The 17420-nt window shown below is 46.3% G+C and overlaps 1 protein-coding gene across 5 annotated transcripts in view; it reads right to left on the reverse strand.

Moving 5' to 3' along the window:
• The window catches only part of GNG12 (G protein subunit gamma 12), a 117237-nt gene that overhangs the window by 87663 nt on the left and 12154 nt on the right, over window positions 1-17420 (reverse strand). The window contains exon 2 of one of the 5 annotated variants that reach the window (XM_023754694.1): window positions 4300-4542. The exons of 3 other annotated variants lie outside the window; for them this stretch is intronic. The gene's annotated coding sequence lies outside the window, so the exon portion shown is untranslated. Of the gene's footprint in view, window positions 1-483; window positions 499-4299; window positions 4543-17420 lie in introns of those variants that run through there. One more of the 5 variants, XM_023754693.1, reaches the window with a different exon arrangement.

Here is a 17420-nt window from a genome sequence, read left to right on the forward strand (position 1 = left end):
CCACCAGGGGGCAGATGCTCAATGCAGGAGCTGCCCCTGGTGGTCAGTGCACTCCCACAGGGGGAGCGCACTCAGCTATTAGCGGGGCTCACGGCTGGCGAGCGCAGTGGTGGTGGCAGGAGCCTCTCCTGCCTCCGCGGCATCACTAAGGACTTCTGACTGACAACTTAGGCCTGCTCCCTATGAGCCACCAGTCGGATATCCCCCAAAGGTTCCCGGACTGCGAGAGGGCACAGGCCGGGTGGAGGGGACACCCCCCAAGTGCATAAATTTCGTGCACCGGGCCTTTAGTAGTATATAAAGAAAGGCTGGCCTCACACAGATATAGATGAAAAACCTTTTCAGATAACTATGTATATTCTTCTAATACAACACCTTAAGTAAGGGACAGTTTTTTAAAAGGATAGCTGAAAACCTTTCAATGAACTTTTCATACTCTGCTACAGTATTAAAATGGATTAGTCTATTTTCATTTGAATATACCTTTTACCCATGCAGGGCTTGTAACATCACACACTGGTCATTGAGAAATGCCGGTTCACTGAGTTATGCAGGTTTTTCAAACGTTGACACAGTTCATCACACAATATCAAAGAAGCACACTCGTCAACGTCAGCAGTGATCTCATCAGGAAAGGCTCTACGTATTAGAAAGCTGTCAAGCTTACAGTGGCAGACACAAGTTTTTCAAAATTCTAATTTTTGCTTGAAAGCTAGGCTTTTACCATTGGCAACAAATACTGACAGGTGTTTTCCTTGAAGTGATGGGCTGGCTTTGTTCTTTTTTTTTAAAACCAAATGTCCAAGTCTGAATAATCATAGTTTGTGAGACATTCTTGCAAGTAAAAATGGTGTTAGGTGAAAAAGTGGCTAGTTCAGCTTGCAACTCCATCGCACAAGTGTTTCTCCTCGAGACAATCATCACACTAAATTATTAGCAGTAGAGCTTCATTCTCCCCATTCAGTCATCCAGAATATTAAACAGATGTGTGGTCAAGGGTTGAGACTTAATAAAGTTAATAATTTGTACTGCTTCAAGGACATTCTTAAGTGAACATGGCACTTCATATTGTTTTCCTCCTGTGAGTGTGTTGGTGAGGAACGTGGGCACTGGTGCAGCACGGCCCTATGAATGAGCCAGGCACCAGGAGTTTTAGCTACCACTGCTTTTGCAGCATCTTTCCAATTGTCAATATGAAGCAGTCGAATACTAGTAATATCGTAATATTATAAAAATAAATTTGACCTTGTGGACTCCCTGAAAGGATCTTGAGAACCTCAGTCTATGAACCACACCATGAAAAACACTGTTCTAAAAAGTGTTTAATAAGTGTTCTTGGGTCCCTTAACGAATAAATAAAACTTTATAGGAAGCAGGGAGGTTCTGGATAAGATATGTCTTCAGTTGGGCCACCAAGACCACATAGGACAGCGGTTCTCAACCTGTGGGTCGCGACCCCTTTGGGAGTCGAACGACCCTTTCACAGGGGTCACCTAAGACCATCGGAAAACACATATATAATTACATATTGTTTCTGTGATTAATCACTATGCTTTAATTATGCTCAATTTGTAACAATGAAATTGGGGGTCACCACAACATGAGGAACTGTATTAAAGTGTAGCAGCATTAGGAAGGTTGAGAACCACTGACATAGGATGTTTAAGGCAGGGAAGGCTGGGAGGAGCACACGCAAAGCTGAGGAGCTAGAAATGCACCGGGAGCTTGCCCAGAGCAGAAGAATAAGAAAATACAACTTCAGGTGACCAGCACCTTGCACACAGCAGAGCACGGTCACGCCCGCCATCTCTATCAATTCCCTGCAATCGCCCAGTGAAAGGGCGAGGATGAGCACCCCTCTGGTACAGAAACGGACACTGAGGTCAGCCTGGGGCTCTGTGAAGGCAGAAACCCTGCCTGTTTTCTTCGCGAATGAATATTCAAAACCCTCACACAGTGACTCGCACCCATAAGGCACACAATCAATACTCTCTGAATAAGCAAACAAATAAGGTTCTGATAAATTAATGATCTGCTCAAGATCACGCAGTTGGGAAGTGGCGGCCCCGGGGCTGAACGCAGGTCTTGCGGCACCAAATCCCACGTTGTTCCCACCCTGCATACCCTGATGTCCAAAGTGACAGAAACCAGGGCCATGCTCTGAGGGGCCTGGATGTCAGTACAAGTGGTTTATGACCCAAGGAATTTGTAGTGAGGGAGTTACATGATCACATCCGTGCTGTAGAGGATTAAACCGAGCAGGTCTGGGAAGGCTTGAAGTGGGGAGAAGAGGAGCAGAGACCGATCTGGATTCTTTCAGGGGTCTAGGTCAGTGTTCGGCAAACTGCGGGCTCTCGAGCCACATGCGGCTCTTTGGGCCCTTGAGTGTGGCTCTTCCACAAAATACTGACTTCTGCGCACGGGCCACGAAGTTTCAATCGCACTGTACATGCGCACGCCGACGTGGTATTTTGTGGGAAGAGCCACACTCAAGGGGCCAAAGAGCTGCATGTGGCTGGGGAGGAAATGCGGAAAAAGGCCTCTGGGTGAAGGTTTGCCGGGGGGGGGGGGTGGGGGGCTCCAAAAAACCCCCTCCCAGAATTTTCCCCCCAATTCTGGGATTTTAACTGTGCGAATTGGGACAAGTTACCCTTCCTGTTTGACCCTTACTTTCCTCGTCTGCAGAATCAGACAATGTCATTTCATCAAGTTGCTGTGAAGGCAAAATGGAAAATATGCACACAAAGCAGCAGCACAGTTCTTGGCTCAATAAATATTAACTACAAAAGAAAAAAGGAGGAAAGGTGAGAGGGAGGAAGGAAAGGGGGCGGAAACGAAGGGGGAGGAGAGGGAAATATCTGTTGAATGCCTGAGTGAACCTGGGCGGTGCCAGAGAGCTAATCTATAAGCCGTTCTTGTGGTTTCTTACGGAGAAAAGAAGGCAAACACATCAGATCATTCTAAGGTTTCAAGCCTGGGTGCCCAAAGAATGAGCTGATATGCAGGTGCTCACAGGGCATCCTAATGGAGGAGCCCAGAAGGCTGGTCCCGCAGATGCCAAAGAATCAGACTTCCAACAAGGATCTGGAGGGCCTTTGCGGAGAGGGAACGGACAGTCAGGGAAAGGCACCAAGTAAAGGATCGATTCACGTCTATGTGGCATGTAAACGAGGGCAAATGGGAAAAAGAAAACGGGATCGGGGACACGAAAAGGAAGCACCTGTCTAAAGCCGTTTGCTGGCTCCAAACCCTTGTCTGCAAGGCACATTCAGGCTCTGTCTCCAGTCCCCAGCCAGCCACTCCTGCTGCTCTGCCAAACCCGACATCTGATGCTCTCGCGGCACCGGACTCCACATACTCTGTTCTCACCGCCCGCGAGGCACTCACTGCTTCCCAGAAGCACAGTGTCTTGAAAAGTGGCACTTGTGGCACTTATTATTTTGAAGGCCATATATTAAGATGGTGACAAAATAAAACTAAGCCATCATTAGGGCCACAATCAAGTGTTCAAAGTGGGACATTTGAAGCCCTGGTTCCCACACTGCCCCGGGGTTGTCCTGTCTGCTTCCTCTCCCTGCCCTGTGTCCTCCACGCCCCATCACACTCGCCTCTCCCTGACTCCACACCCAAGCTCCCACTGGCTTCCTTCTGCCCTCCACTCTTTGGTCTGTGTCCTGCTGTTGGAGAATGAGGTGTCTCTCTCTCTACTAAGATGTGACCTTGTCCTGGACATCTCAGTCCCAGTGTGACTGAGTGGACCAGGAAAGCAGACAGAGAAAGAGCCATAAGAGGAGCGGCAGACAGAGGATGGGGTACCACTGGCCGGCAGGATAAGGAGAGGCCAAGGATGCAGGTAGAGAAGCTAGAGGATTTCACAAATAGAAGACTGTTACAGCTCTAATACAAGCAGTCGCATTGGGAGGGGTTTTGGGGTGAGAGGAGTAAAAACATTCTTAGATATTATAATAATGTATGGCCCTCTAATGTTTAACCCTAACCCCATACAAATCTTATGCCTTAATATTTAATAATATTTCCCTTAATATTTAATTTCTCTTCATTAGGGAGAAATTCAAGTTAATTTAAATTTAAGCTAATTAATTAACTTAAAACGTATTTTACCTTTTCTTCTATGGGGTGATAATAAAAAAAAAAAGGTGAGAAGGGAAGCACTGATTTATTACAAGGTGGTTCTGCGCCCACCAGGACTGAATGCAGGAGACGTGGGCGGAGGAAACAGCGGTGATAATGACTTTTCCTCCTTCCCTTCCCTGAGCCATAACTTCACTGAGCACTCACCGCGTTCAGTGCTTTAGATGTTTTATTTTGCTTTTATCCTCACAACAACCTTTTGAAGTTTGTTCCCTTCTTACAGATGCTTGGAGAATGGAGGTAGCTTATCCAAGAACCCACAAGTGGTCAGCGGTACCTGAGGCAAGTTTAGTACTTCGCCCAAGCCGGACACTTGTAGGAGTGTAATCATCGCAACTAGGAGCAGAGCTGGCAGGCCTGAGCACACTGGTGGGAGAGGGGAGGAAGTTGCTGAGTACGTGGTGAGTATATAAAAAAAAAAGAAAAAAAAGTTATTTGAATGAGAGTAGGAAAGCAAAAATGCAACTGGGAGAGAAGACAATTAATGGGGAAGGAATCCAGGCAGGGGACATGATAGGTTCCAGGAGGAAGGGCTGGCCTTGGAAAGCAGCAGGGCAGGAGAGACAGGGAGGAATCAGAGAAAGCGGCTCAGGGCTGTGGGCAGGTGATGCTGGCCATCCAGCCGCTGAAGGCAGGATTCCTGCATGGATTCCTGATGGAATCCATCAACAGGACGGCATTACTTTCTCCAGCAACCTTCTTGAATGAGAACCAGTTAATGACTATTATGTCTCCCTCCTTCCCTAAGCCCAGACTTAGACAAGGCAACCAGACACTGTGCCTTAGTGAAATTCCTAACTTTTTTTTTAGTATGAAGACAAGTTCTTAGCACCAAAAACAAAAACACAACTTTCCAGACACTCAGGAATCGTAGCTGTCAGTTTAGTATCCGTTGTGTGAGAAGATGCTCGGTGCACGTGAAGTTGTATTAAGCTGAGACACGTAATCTGACTTCATGGTGTCTTTATCACAAAAATACATTTGCACAGCAGCCACCCTACAGGTGAGGCATTCAGTCTGAGGTCCAGGCTTGCTTTACATGCAGATTGGCAATCCCCTTGCAATAAATCTGCCCCCGTCCCCACCTTGGACCATAACTTGGGGACAACTGATGTACAGAAGAAAGGCAAGTAATGTCCCAGATTAAAGGGATCTGGCCCAGACCTCTGCTCAAATTCCAGTTCTCTGATGATCAGCAATTTAAAGACAAGTGAGTTACTGAAACCCAGTATGCTTCAGTTTTCTCCTTTATGAAATGTGAATGGCAATACAAGGTTTTTAGCTTCAGATGAGACGGAATTGATCACATCTAACACAGTACCCAATACACAATAGGTCATTCATAATATTATTTCTGTTCTCTAAAATCAGTGGTTCAGTATTCAAAGTGCGATCCTGGGCCAGCAGCAGCAGCAGCAGCATCTGGGAAGTGGTTAAAATACAAATTTTCAAGCCTCAATTTAGACACACCAACACCCCAGGGGGTGGGCCTAGCAATCTTTGTTTTAACAAGCCCTCCGGGTGATTCGCTAAAATTTGAGTGGCGCTGCTTTAGAGTACTGGCTTTCAACATTTTCATCTTGTAAGCAGAGGAATCCTTTCTTCAAATGGGATCTTCTCCAGAGGACTGATTTGTGAAGCATGTACACTTGAAACAGCTCTGATGGCACTGGGTAGGCAGAGAGCTCCACATGTACCCCGGGTCCTGCCCCATTCCCCGCAGCCATCCCCAGGGACCTCAGGGGCAGGAAACAGTGGTCTTCGGCATAGTTACAGACGCTACAATTTTGGGTGGCACCGTGAAAAGAATTAAAAGCCTCAACACAACACTGAACCATGCGACCATAATTACAGGGCAAATGCTGCTGAGGTAAAAGAATGCTTCCCTGGGTGTGAAAGGGCATCTGCAGCTAAGCCGATCTGCACTGGGTCACCCGCCAGACCACGCTGCTGGCCCCACTCCACTTACACGCTTGGGGGCCAACTTCTAACAAGTGCCAACCTAGCAACTATCTTCTTTGGCCGCAGCTTGATGTTACACCGCCCGCAGCCCAGAGCAAGTTGTACCCCACTCACATCAGGTCAGAAGACCCATTTCATCTGTGGTAGCAAAAATACATTCTATGCCTTGATTTTTTGATCAAGAGACCGCCCGCCAGTGAGCTGTGGGTACACAGTGGAGAATCACTACCTGGGAATAAGGTTTGAGAACTTAGGAGGCAGAGGTATAACCAAGGAAACCATCCTGAGGGGGTGTATTTGTTTATTGAAGAACACACGGTACTGTGTATTCCACACGGGACTTACGCAGGCTGATGTGAGAAAATACGCAAAAGAGAGAAAAGCCAGTAAGGAGAGCCTTAGTTCTTTTTTTGGGGGGAGGGGGGGCAGAAAGATCTGCTTTGGCTTCTCAGATGAAAACAGCAGAGTGTGAAGTGATAGGCAAAGAATGCCTAGTTAAGCAAGATTATTGTGAAAAACTAGCTTCCACTGATCAAATCAGTTATCTGTCATCAGTACCATGACTTCCAGCTCCTGTTTCATACGGACTGTGTTATTATTGTCTCTACTCTGACAATGAGGATAACCTTGACATGGTAAGTTCACCAACTGCAGCATCTAAGAGAAAAGAAAACCCACCCACCACTTGTATCAAAACCAACAATATTCTGAGACACCGAAGACTATTTTTTAAAAAGTTGCCACAGGGAGCTCTTCTCACTGATTTTCTAATTTGAGCCTCTCCCAGTATCATCGGGGAGAGGGGGCAGGAAGGGAGGATGACAGAACAGGTGTTAATTTCAGGTGACAGATGGGGAAACTGAGGCACAGGCAGGCTAGGTGCTCTGTTGAAGATCACACTGCTGATCCGTGGAGAGTCAGGTCCATAGTCATCATGAGGTCTTGGCGAGAGATCTGGTCCAACACCCTTATTTTGTAGAGGAGCCACCCTTCATCCAGAAAGGGGCGGTGACTGGCCCAGGGTGATTCTCCTGCTTTGGCCCAGACCGGCTGTACCTGAGCCACTGGAAAAGGGAGCCTCCCACCTGGTGAGAATGAGGCAGGCGGTAAGGACAGGACTTTGCTCCTTCTCAATGTCTCTAAAGTTGGGCTCTCTAACATGACAACCACTAGCCACATATCCCTATGCAAATTTAAATTGTTTGAAATATATTTTTATTGATTGCAGAGAGGAAGGGAGAGGCAGAGAGAGATAGAAACATCAATGATGAGAATCACCGATCAGCTGCCTCCTGCATGTTCCCTACTGGGGATCGAGCCCGTGACCTGGGCATGTGCCCTGACCGGGAATCAAACTGTGACCTCCTGGTTCAGAGGTCAACACTCAACCACTGCGCAACACGGGCCGGGCTTAAATTTTAATTACAATTAAATAAAGCAAAATAATACTTCTCAGTTAACTAGCCACGTTTCAAGTGCTCGGGAGCCACACGTGGCTGGTGACTACCACACTGGCCAGACTGAGCACTGCCATCACTCCGGGGAGCTCTAGGGCTCAGAGCTGCTCTCCAGCATAGGCTCCATGACAGGACGGCGTTGGCGGGAAAGAGCAGTGGGACCTGGAATTGGAATCTTGGGGGCAGTACTAGTAATTACTTCTATGAACTCAGGCAAATCTCTGAGCCTCAATTCCCTCATCTATCAAAAGCAGAAGCTGGGCCCCATAATTCTGTACCTAAAACTCCAGGTGGCAGATTCCTGACTCCACCCACTTTTCTATCCTAGGACGTCCCTGCTGACCCCTTGTCAGATTAGATCCACAGAATGCACGAGGTCTTTAGCATTTCCTGTAGAAACACAGTCACTGAATGAGAATGAAGTAAGGAGCATCTTTCTCATTATTTCAAGGTTAACATAAGAAACGGCCACAGGACAATCTCTCCAAATATTCCCCAGGAAGAACTTCTGAAGATACTAAGGGACCTTTCCCCAATGTCCTTCACATAAGGACCTCCTACATGACCCCTTGGTTGGAGTTTAGGGCCAGAACGACAGTGTATTTCTCCAGAAAGCTGATACACTTCCCTTCACCACAGAAGGAAACTACATTGTTCGCTCTGAATTTGGAGTGGGGAGGGGGCACTGGATTCCCAGGGGATGGGATGGCTATGCGTCAGTCAGTGCCTAAGCGCAGGCCCCATCTCCACCGCACCCGTACCCAGAACACGGATGGGTCGCCTACAGAGCTCCTGATGGCTTCCGAGGCTGGAGCTCCACCCCACTGAATAGACAGGGCGTTCCCCCAAAATGTATACATACTTTAACAGCCGACAGCTCAATTTTTAAAATGAGATGCATTTTAATAAACACTGCCTTTATAATTATTCAAAGTGTATGTATACATTTGGGGGGACACCCTATATATTTTCAGCAGAGGCCACATCTACATCTAACACTTTTTCAAAGTACAGCTAGAATGATAGCATGTTTAAAAATTAAATAGTTCAATGCCCTTCCCAGGACACCGCACTACAGAAATATAAATGTGGAGTGCAGTGAGAATAAAAACAACACGAACCTCAAATCATCGAGCTGAACAGAATCGCTTACTGATCCTGGCAGAATTCGCAAAAGACTGGCTTGGGGGCACTTGGGCATCCTCCTCCCCACCTATGGGCCTCTCCAATTAAATTCCAATTAATTAAAACAACAAAGGCAAACACTTACTGAGTGCCTTAGTTCCCTTCGTGTCAGGCACAGTTCTAAGCACTTTATGTATTGTAACTTATGCGTCACAGTAACTCCAGGAAGAAGGCGCGTTATCTTCTCCATTTTCCAGGAGACAGAACTGAGGCCTTGAAAGGTTAAGTTCCAGCTTGTTCAAGGTCACATAGTAGCAAGTGGCAGAGCTGGGATTAGTCTCTGTCAGCCAGGCTCCTGCTTCCTGCCATGACAGAGCACTGTTTCACCTTATAAAGTATAAATTTAAAAACACCTTTAGGAAACATTACAATAGCTTGCAAAGTTTTAAAAAATGTTGTATTTGCTAATTAAGTAAACACCCCTTTCAGGCTGCCAACCCTGAGCCCTTCCTGTTTAGAAATTCTGGAGAGCACCAACCCTTTAATTCTGTCACTTTCCCAACAATTGCTCAAAAGTTCCTCAACACTGTTTTCTGGTGAAATAACCAAAAAGCCTGCATTCAGCGCAACCATCAACTGAAGGCATATTAACTCCTAGTGAAACGGTTCCTACCTATGACAACTCTATACTGAGCAAGGGCAAGGCACAGACAATTGAGCAAGGAACTTGATAATCCCAGTGTCGCAGCTGTTGTGAGTCAGTTTAACAACAAATCTGCATGAGCAATTGCTCGGCTCTTTAGAAACAGGGTACCTGCCAGGAAGCAGTTCCACTTCCTCTTCTCTGGACTTTCTGTCCTCACACAGATGCTGACTCCGTAAAACCTCAGGCTTTACTGTGCTTTTATGCTTTATATGCTTATTAGGACAATCTTCTGAGGACAATAAAAGTCTCTTAAAGGGACCAGAAAATGAACAGTTATTGAGTTAAGTGTGTGTGTGTGTGTGTGTGTGTGTGTGTGTATTTTAGAACTAGAGGGCTGCTTGGTCTAGTCAAGAGGGCTCAGGTTTGAATTCTGCCTCTGCAACTCATGAGCTGTGCAGCCTTAGGCAAGTGACTCAGCCTCTCTGAGTTGTAGTTTCCCCTTTGGTAAAATGAACTAATTATATACTTTATGGGATCGTAATGCCTGGGGAAGAGCAGGCACGCAAAGAAGTTACTCCCTTCTCACCCTCATCATAAAAGTTGTAAAAAGTGAAGCTAGTTTGAAAACCAGGTTGCATTCTTGACATTTCATTTTTATTCGGTTTATGATCATAAGAGTTCCCCAGGGACTCTCACTTTCAGATGTTTCTGGAAAGTGTTACCATACAGAAGGCTTCTAGCTCTCAAGGGAAAATCCTGGTGAAGCAGACATTCAATCCAAACAAAATCTTGCCAAAAAAAAAAAGTATGTGTATCCAGCAAAACAAATAATCAATTCCACGAATGTGAATTTTGGTGTCACCTTCCCTCACAATGTTTCCTTTACTGTCTGATAAAAATAAAATATTCTATTGGACATAGAACAAAATGAACACTGACCACTAAAACCATTTCTAGTAAAAATTCAAGAGCCTAACAGACCCCTCGAAAACAATACTTTGCTCTTAGGCTTCATAGGACTGACCTGGCCATACGTGACACTATGCCACAGAATCCCAATTCAGCTTTCTCAAGAAAACTGTCCCGGAGATGGTACGACTTGCCACAGAGAGGGGGGCCTCGGCCAGGGCCCCCTTCCCACACATGTAGCTTGTCCCCAGAGTTACACTATGGGTGAGTGTCAAAATGGAATGAACAGTGACACTCCCTTCAAGGACACTCCTTTTTGTTTGTTTTTTTCACCTTACAGGAAACACCGATAATGTGTTCCCAAGTAAAAGAGCTGGGTTAGACAGCCTACAGGTAGGGTTCAGTGTCTTTCAAGGAAGGGGCTCTGTGAGCTGCAGGCAGACAGGATTTGTGCTCAAAAGGCTGCTCCCAGACCCCATGAACACATGGGGAAAATGAGCCAGAATCCATAAGACTCATCGGCAGCCAAGATCTGCACTGCAGAGACTCCGAGGTTACTGGGCAGCAAGAAGGCCACCCTCCCGGCACGCCCCACCCTTGGCTGGGATCTTGAACGGCCTGGGAGCTTCCTGAGAGATGCTGCCCTCTGGGCCCCACGCCAGAGGGGCTGACTTCACAGGTCTGGGGTGCAGCCAGGCCTTCGGGGTTTTCAAAAATCCCTCCCCAGCTGACTCTAATGTGTAGATGAGTTTCCAAACCACTACCTTGGTCTTCTGTTATCAAGGCTGCCTGGGCCACTAAATTCTATTCCCTTTAAGAAATGTGTTGTTTTTTTCTAATAAAAGATTTTTAAAAAGATACAAAGTCCTAAATTTTAAACTTTTCTCAGGGAGAAAGTTTGAGGTCAGAGTCCTTGGTGTGCCCTGCCCCTTACTAAGTGAGAAGAACACAGAATATATTCCTGAATGTAAAGGCTATCTACCCCCTTTCAAAGAGAGTGGGAAGGAAAATGCATCAAGACATTTCTGGAGGGAAAAGAAGTCCAAGGAACAGCTTCACTGCCCTTTGGATCTCTTTACAAGAGCTTCCTTAAGTCTCCAACCTTCACTGGGTGGCTCCTCGTCCACTCACTGAGCCCAATAGTCTTCATTATAAATTATTCACTCTGAGGTAAGGTCTTCCCTCCTCCCTCCATTCTCTTGAGGCCTCCTGCCTCCAGCTCAGGCTGCCTCTGTCCCCACCTGCACCCCAGGTTTCCAGGTGGGCCCTCATCAAGGAGGGTGTGACCTATAAATACCAGTGGGGCAGCAGAGGGTGAGATGGGTGGGGAGAGGGTGTGTCGCAAGGTTTCTCCAAGTCTGGTTCCTGCCCACTCAGCCATTCTGGTATAGGCGGGGCTGGGTGATAAGAGGTTCAGAGCCCGGCCGACACCCAGATAGACCCCCCAACTCACAGGGTACATTGGACAAGGCTGCACAAAACAGGAAAACAAGAGGCGTGGGGTTCTGCTCTCACCTCTGCCATTTGCTAGTTCCATGCCCTTGGATAAGTAACAGAAACTGTCTAGAAAGAGCCTCAGTTTCTCCATCTGTAAAATGGAAAAAAATGTTTGACCAGCGTTTTAGTCCATTCGGGCTGCTATCACAAAAATACCATGGACTGGGTGACTTAAACAACAAACAGGTATTTCTCACAGTCACGGAGCTGGAAGTCCAAGATCAAGGCACCGGCAGACTCAGTGAGAGCCTGCTTCTCGGTTCAGAGGTGGCTGATTTCTCACTGTGTCCTCACAGGGTGGACGGGGCAAGACCGGTCTCAAGGGCCCTGTTATAAGGACAGTCGTCCTATTCATGAGAGCCCCACTCACTTCCCAAAGGCCTCACCTCCTAACACCCTTCTATTCGAGGTTAGCACCTCAACACATGAATTTGGAGGAACATAAACATTCAGTCTGTGACAACCAGACTCCTCACAAAGCTTTCTCAAAAGTGCTCAAAGTTGGATTACTTTAATAAAATATAAATTCTCTAAACATTCATTGGGTGTTCTCTGCACTGGACACTGCCCGTCACTGGCAATATAACGATGAAAGAAGGCCACTGACTCCAAGGGACACAATATATTCTGGAGGGCAGCCAGAAATATGGTAGGTAAAACTGTACAATTCGGTGTGATAATTGGTTGAACAGCATACCCCTGGAAACCCAGACAAGGGGAAATCTAAAGAGGTCCAGTGATGGGGGTAAAGAAGAGATTAAAAAGGTGCCAGCAATTGTAATATCTCCTAACATTTATGGAGCTGTAGATGTCAGGCACTGTTCTAGACCAGGGGTGGGCAAACTTTTTGACTCGAGGGCCACAATGAGTTCTTAAACTGGACCGGAGGGCCGGAACAAAAGCATGGATGGAGTGTTTGTGTGAACTAATATAAATTCAAAGTAAACATCATTACATAAAAGGGTCTCTTTTTTTTTAGTTTTATTCATTTCAAACGGGCCGGATCCGGCCTGAGGGCCGTAGTTTGCCCACGGCTGTTCTAGACCCATCTATACTAATAAAAGGGTAATATGCTAATTAGACCAAACATCTTCCAGACGTCTTTTCAGACAAAGCCACGGTGGTGGGGGCTGAGGCAGAGGCGATTAGGAGCAATCAGGCTGGCAGGGGAGAGTGGTTAGGGGGTGATCAAGCTGGCAGGGGAGAGTGGTTAGGGAGTGATCAGGCCAGCAGGGAAGAACAGTTAGGGGATGATTAGGCCAGCAGGCAGAGGTGATTAGGGGTGATCAGCCAGGCAGGCGAGCAGTTAGGAGCCAGCGGTCCCGGATTGCGAGAGGGAGCAGGCCAGGCTGAGGGGAGCCTCCCTTCCCCCCATGCATGAATTTCGTGCACCGGGCCTCTAGTGTGTATATAATAATTTCAGGTGAGCCTCAAAATAGCCTTGTGAGATAGTTATCCCCATTTTTACAGAGGAGGACTCTGAAATTCAGAGAGTACTATGGTCTTGAATGTGTGTGTCCTCTCAAAATTCATGTTGAAATCCTAAACCCAACTGTGATGGTACTAGGAGGTGAGGCCTTTGTGAGGTGATTAGGCCATGAGAGTGGAGCCCTCATGAGTAAGATTAGTGCCTTTATACAAGAGACTGCACAGAGCTCCTCACCTTCCCCAGGTAAGAACTCAGTGAGAAGAGAAGACAGTTGTTTAGGAACCAGAAAGGGGGCTCTCACAGACGCTGAACCTACGTTGGACTACTCAGCCTCCAGAAGTGGAGACACAAATTGCTATCACTGATACGCCACTCTGTCTGTGGTCTTCTGTTATGTGGCCTGGACGGAATAAAACTGAGAGGCAGCCACTCAAAGTCACATGGCTGGCAAGTGACAGAGCTGGGCTTTGGCCTTGGGCTTGCCCTCAATATCTGGGTCTTCATCTTTTGATGACACTGCATCTACTTTAACTGTAAAACCATTCTGACCTCCCCAGCCGAGGCAAAGCCAGGCACACCTTCTTCTGTACCTCCACACTTCCCTCCTCACGTTGCTGTTTAACACTCGAGCCTACTATCATTACGTGTCTGTCACCCCCATTAGCTTGGTGGCCCTTAAAGGCAGGAACAGAATGCAGCGAGTACCTAGTAAACAGTTGGCATTTAATAAATGATTTCTTAATGGATGAAAGAATGAAATTATGCTAGGTTTCAAAAGACAATCAGGAACTCGCTGGGTAGTTTGAGTGAAACTTTCCCAAAAGTGAGGTTGTACCTTAGTCAGCCTATGTCCCCAGAGTCTGGCACTTATTACAGGTGCTTAATATGAAATAATCTCTAGGCAGAGGAAACGGTGTAACAAAAATCCAGAGAGATTTAATGTTACATGGTGAGTATGGGTAACCTGGCCAGTGTGAATCAATAGAAAGGTGTGTGGGAACACAGAAATGCTTCCCAAACTATCCATGGTGAAAGATCAGTCAGCTTTCTGGTTTTATTTCCAATTCATCATGGACCAATACTTTTATAAAATGCAATAAAAGCAAACCGTTAGAAAAATGAAATATAAAATGCAAGTCTAGTGTTTTATTAGATTCAAGAGATGTAAAATGACTGTTTAATTGCTATGAAAATCTCTCACTATGGACTCTCCGTGTGTGCACTTACCTAGCTGCAGATCATCAACAAACAGTTCTGTCTGTAGATCATGCTTTGAATGGCACCGGGAGGGGGGAGGGATGATGTGGGAAGCAGTAGGAAAGATGAGCTCTGGTTGTGTTCTCAAGGACTATGGGATAATAATGTTTCCTGAGGGCTTTCTGTGTGCCAGGCACTGTCCTAAGTGCTCCACACATATTAACTCACTTAAATTCCAAAACCTGTGAGGTAGGTGTTATTATCACTCCCATTTTACAGATGGGGAAACAGACAGAGCAACTGAATAACTCTTTCAAGATTCCAGAGTTCATAAAAAGCATAGGCCTTAAACCTGGACAGTGTGAAACTCATCACTAACTATAATGCCTTCAGGCAGCTGGGAGACAGGAAGTGACATTCAGATCTATGTTTTAGAAAAATGACCCTGGTGGCAGTTTGGAGGGCAGAGGTCAGCTAGGAAGCCATGGCGACAATCCAGGTGAGAGGCAGTAAGGGTAAAGAGCAGGCATGTGGGCTAGTTCGGAAGTAGATTTGCAGGCATTGGTGGGGAGTGAGCAGTGTCTGAGCTGGAGGGCGGTGGAGAGCAGGGAGGGGTTCCAGATGACTCAGGGGTTCAGAGCTGGGCTTCCTGAGGGGGATGGAGATGTTTTGCACTGACTTTTTCAGAAGAAGCAGGAAGAAAAGCACGTTTTGATGGGAAGATAATTAGGTAGTTTCCAACAATGTCTGTCTGAATTTGAAGAGTCTAAGACAGACAATCTGTAGTTGTGTCTTAGGAAAACTCTAGAAACTGTGACCTTAGAGTAGTTTATTGAATTCCAACAACTACTATTTTTACTCCAGTTCTGCTAAACTGCTCTCCTCCATTTCTCCTTGACCATTTGTCCAGGTTACACTTACAATGGTTTAAAAAGAAGAAATTCCCTACTGCTAAAAATCACACACAATATATAAAAGGGTCTGGTCAACAATCCCAATTTTCATTGAGGAGGGAAAGGGGGGTGTTTCCACACCATCAGGAATGGACACCAGCTGGGTGTCTTAAAATTGAACTCAATTCTGACATTATCTACCGAAAGATACCATCAGATTCCACAGGTTAAGGGATCAGCCCTACAACTTCACCTGTGCTTCTCACCCACCAGCCATAGATCAGAGGTTCTTCCCAGGACCCCTCCCTGTGTTTGATTAATTTGCTAGAGTGGCTCAAACTGAGAAAGCTCATTTACTCACTAGGTTACCGATTTATTGCAAAGGATGTTAAATGAAACAGATGAACATCTAGATGGAAGAGATGCAGAGGGCAAAAAATGGGGAAAGGGCACTGAGTTTCCATGTCCCTGCATCTCCACCTGTTCACCAACCCAGCAACTTTCTGAACCTCATCCTTTTGGGTTTTCACGGAGGCTTCATTATGTAGGCATGATGGATTAAGCCACCAGCCACTGGTGACTGATTCAAACTCCCACCTTCTCCGCTTCCAGGAAGTCTGAGGAGTGGGGCTGAAAGTTCCAACCTTCTAATCACGGGGTTGGTTTTGAAGTCCAAAAGTCACCTCATTAACATAAGCAAGATACCCTTATCTCATCACTTAAGAAATTCCAAGGTTTTTAGGAGTTCTGTGCCAGGAAAGGGAGGAAGGAAGTTCACACACACATACATACATACACACACACACACACACACACACACACACACACACACACATATATATCTTAGTATAAATCAAAATATCACAATACTGTTCATAGCTGTCTCCCCATAGCGTAGATAACTGATAATATCAATGAAAAAAAGATCATTTTTGTGCTTATTTAAACTGGAGAAAAGATGACGAAACAGGCCCTTGGTGTTCAATGAGCTAAACAATTATTAGCAAAGAGTACAAATATGAGTACAAGACAGACACCTCACAGAGCAATGTCTGTTCTCTGTGTCCCTTCCCCTTCCAGGAGGCCACCTCCTCCAGCCCACACACCTGGTGGACACCTCTTCCTCCTGCACTTCTCACACAGTACCCCCAGGGACTGTGGGACAGGTAACCTGGCGCCACGAAGACCGCTGACTGCAGAGGCAGACAGACCTGGGTTGAGAGCAAGGTGCCACCACCGCTTACTGCCTGCTGTGAAGCAGTGTACACACTCTCAGAACCTGCTTCCTCACCTGTAAACGTATTCCCTACCTGGAGGGCTACTGCAAGGTGAGAGAAAGTGTATGTGAAGCTCCTAGCACGTGGTATGCAGCTGTCACTCAAGGAGTAACTATCACCCTCGCTGTCATCAAATGAACTGCTGCCACACTGTTTTCTCTCAGGGTTGGCCAAACACATTTAACTGTGAGAATAACTTCAATCGAAATGAAAGGTGATGGGTATTCTGTGAGCCCTATAAGTAATTACAATAACAATAGTTAACACCTGAGCACTTACTATTACCAGGCTGAATGCTTTATATATAGTAGTAGCTCCTTTATTCCTAAACCCAAGACAAAGATCGTATTTTATCAATTCTAAGAAGCATATTCTGTTCACATTTTAACATCCCTGATATGGGGACAATTCTTTGTGATAGGCAGAATGTCCCCATCCCCCACAAGATGTCTATGTTCTAATCCCTGGAACCTGTGCGTACGTTCTGTAAGGAGGCAAAAGGGACTTCGCAGTATAATTAAGGTTACAGATCTTAACGCAGGGGGAGTAGCCTGGATGATCCAGGTGGGCCCAATCGAATCAAATGAGCCTTTTTTTTTTTTTTACAAGAGAGAATTTTCTCTGGAGCTGGAGGCAGAGAAAAGGAGCAGAAGGGCCCCTCAAAGTCATTCCAGGCACAAGAAGGACTTATGCTACTGTTGGCTCTGAGATTTTAGGGTCCAAGTGCAAGGACCAGGGAGAGGCTTCTAAGATCTGAAGGTGGCCTCAAGCTGACAGCCAGCAAAGAGGCAGACCTCAGTCCCACAAAGCAAGGAACTGGATTCTTCCAACAACCTAAATGACCCCGGAAAGGATTCTTCCCGAAGATTCCCAGTG

The sequence above is a fragment of the Myotis lucifugus genome, unplaced genomic scaffold (genome assembly GCF_000147115.1).
Source record: "Myotis lucifugus unplaced genomic scaffold, Myoluc2.0 scaffold_63, whole genome shotgun sequence".
Classification (NCBI taxonomy): Eukaryota; Metazoa; Chordata; class Mammalia; order Chiroptera; family Vespertilionidae; genus Myotis; species Myotis lucifugus.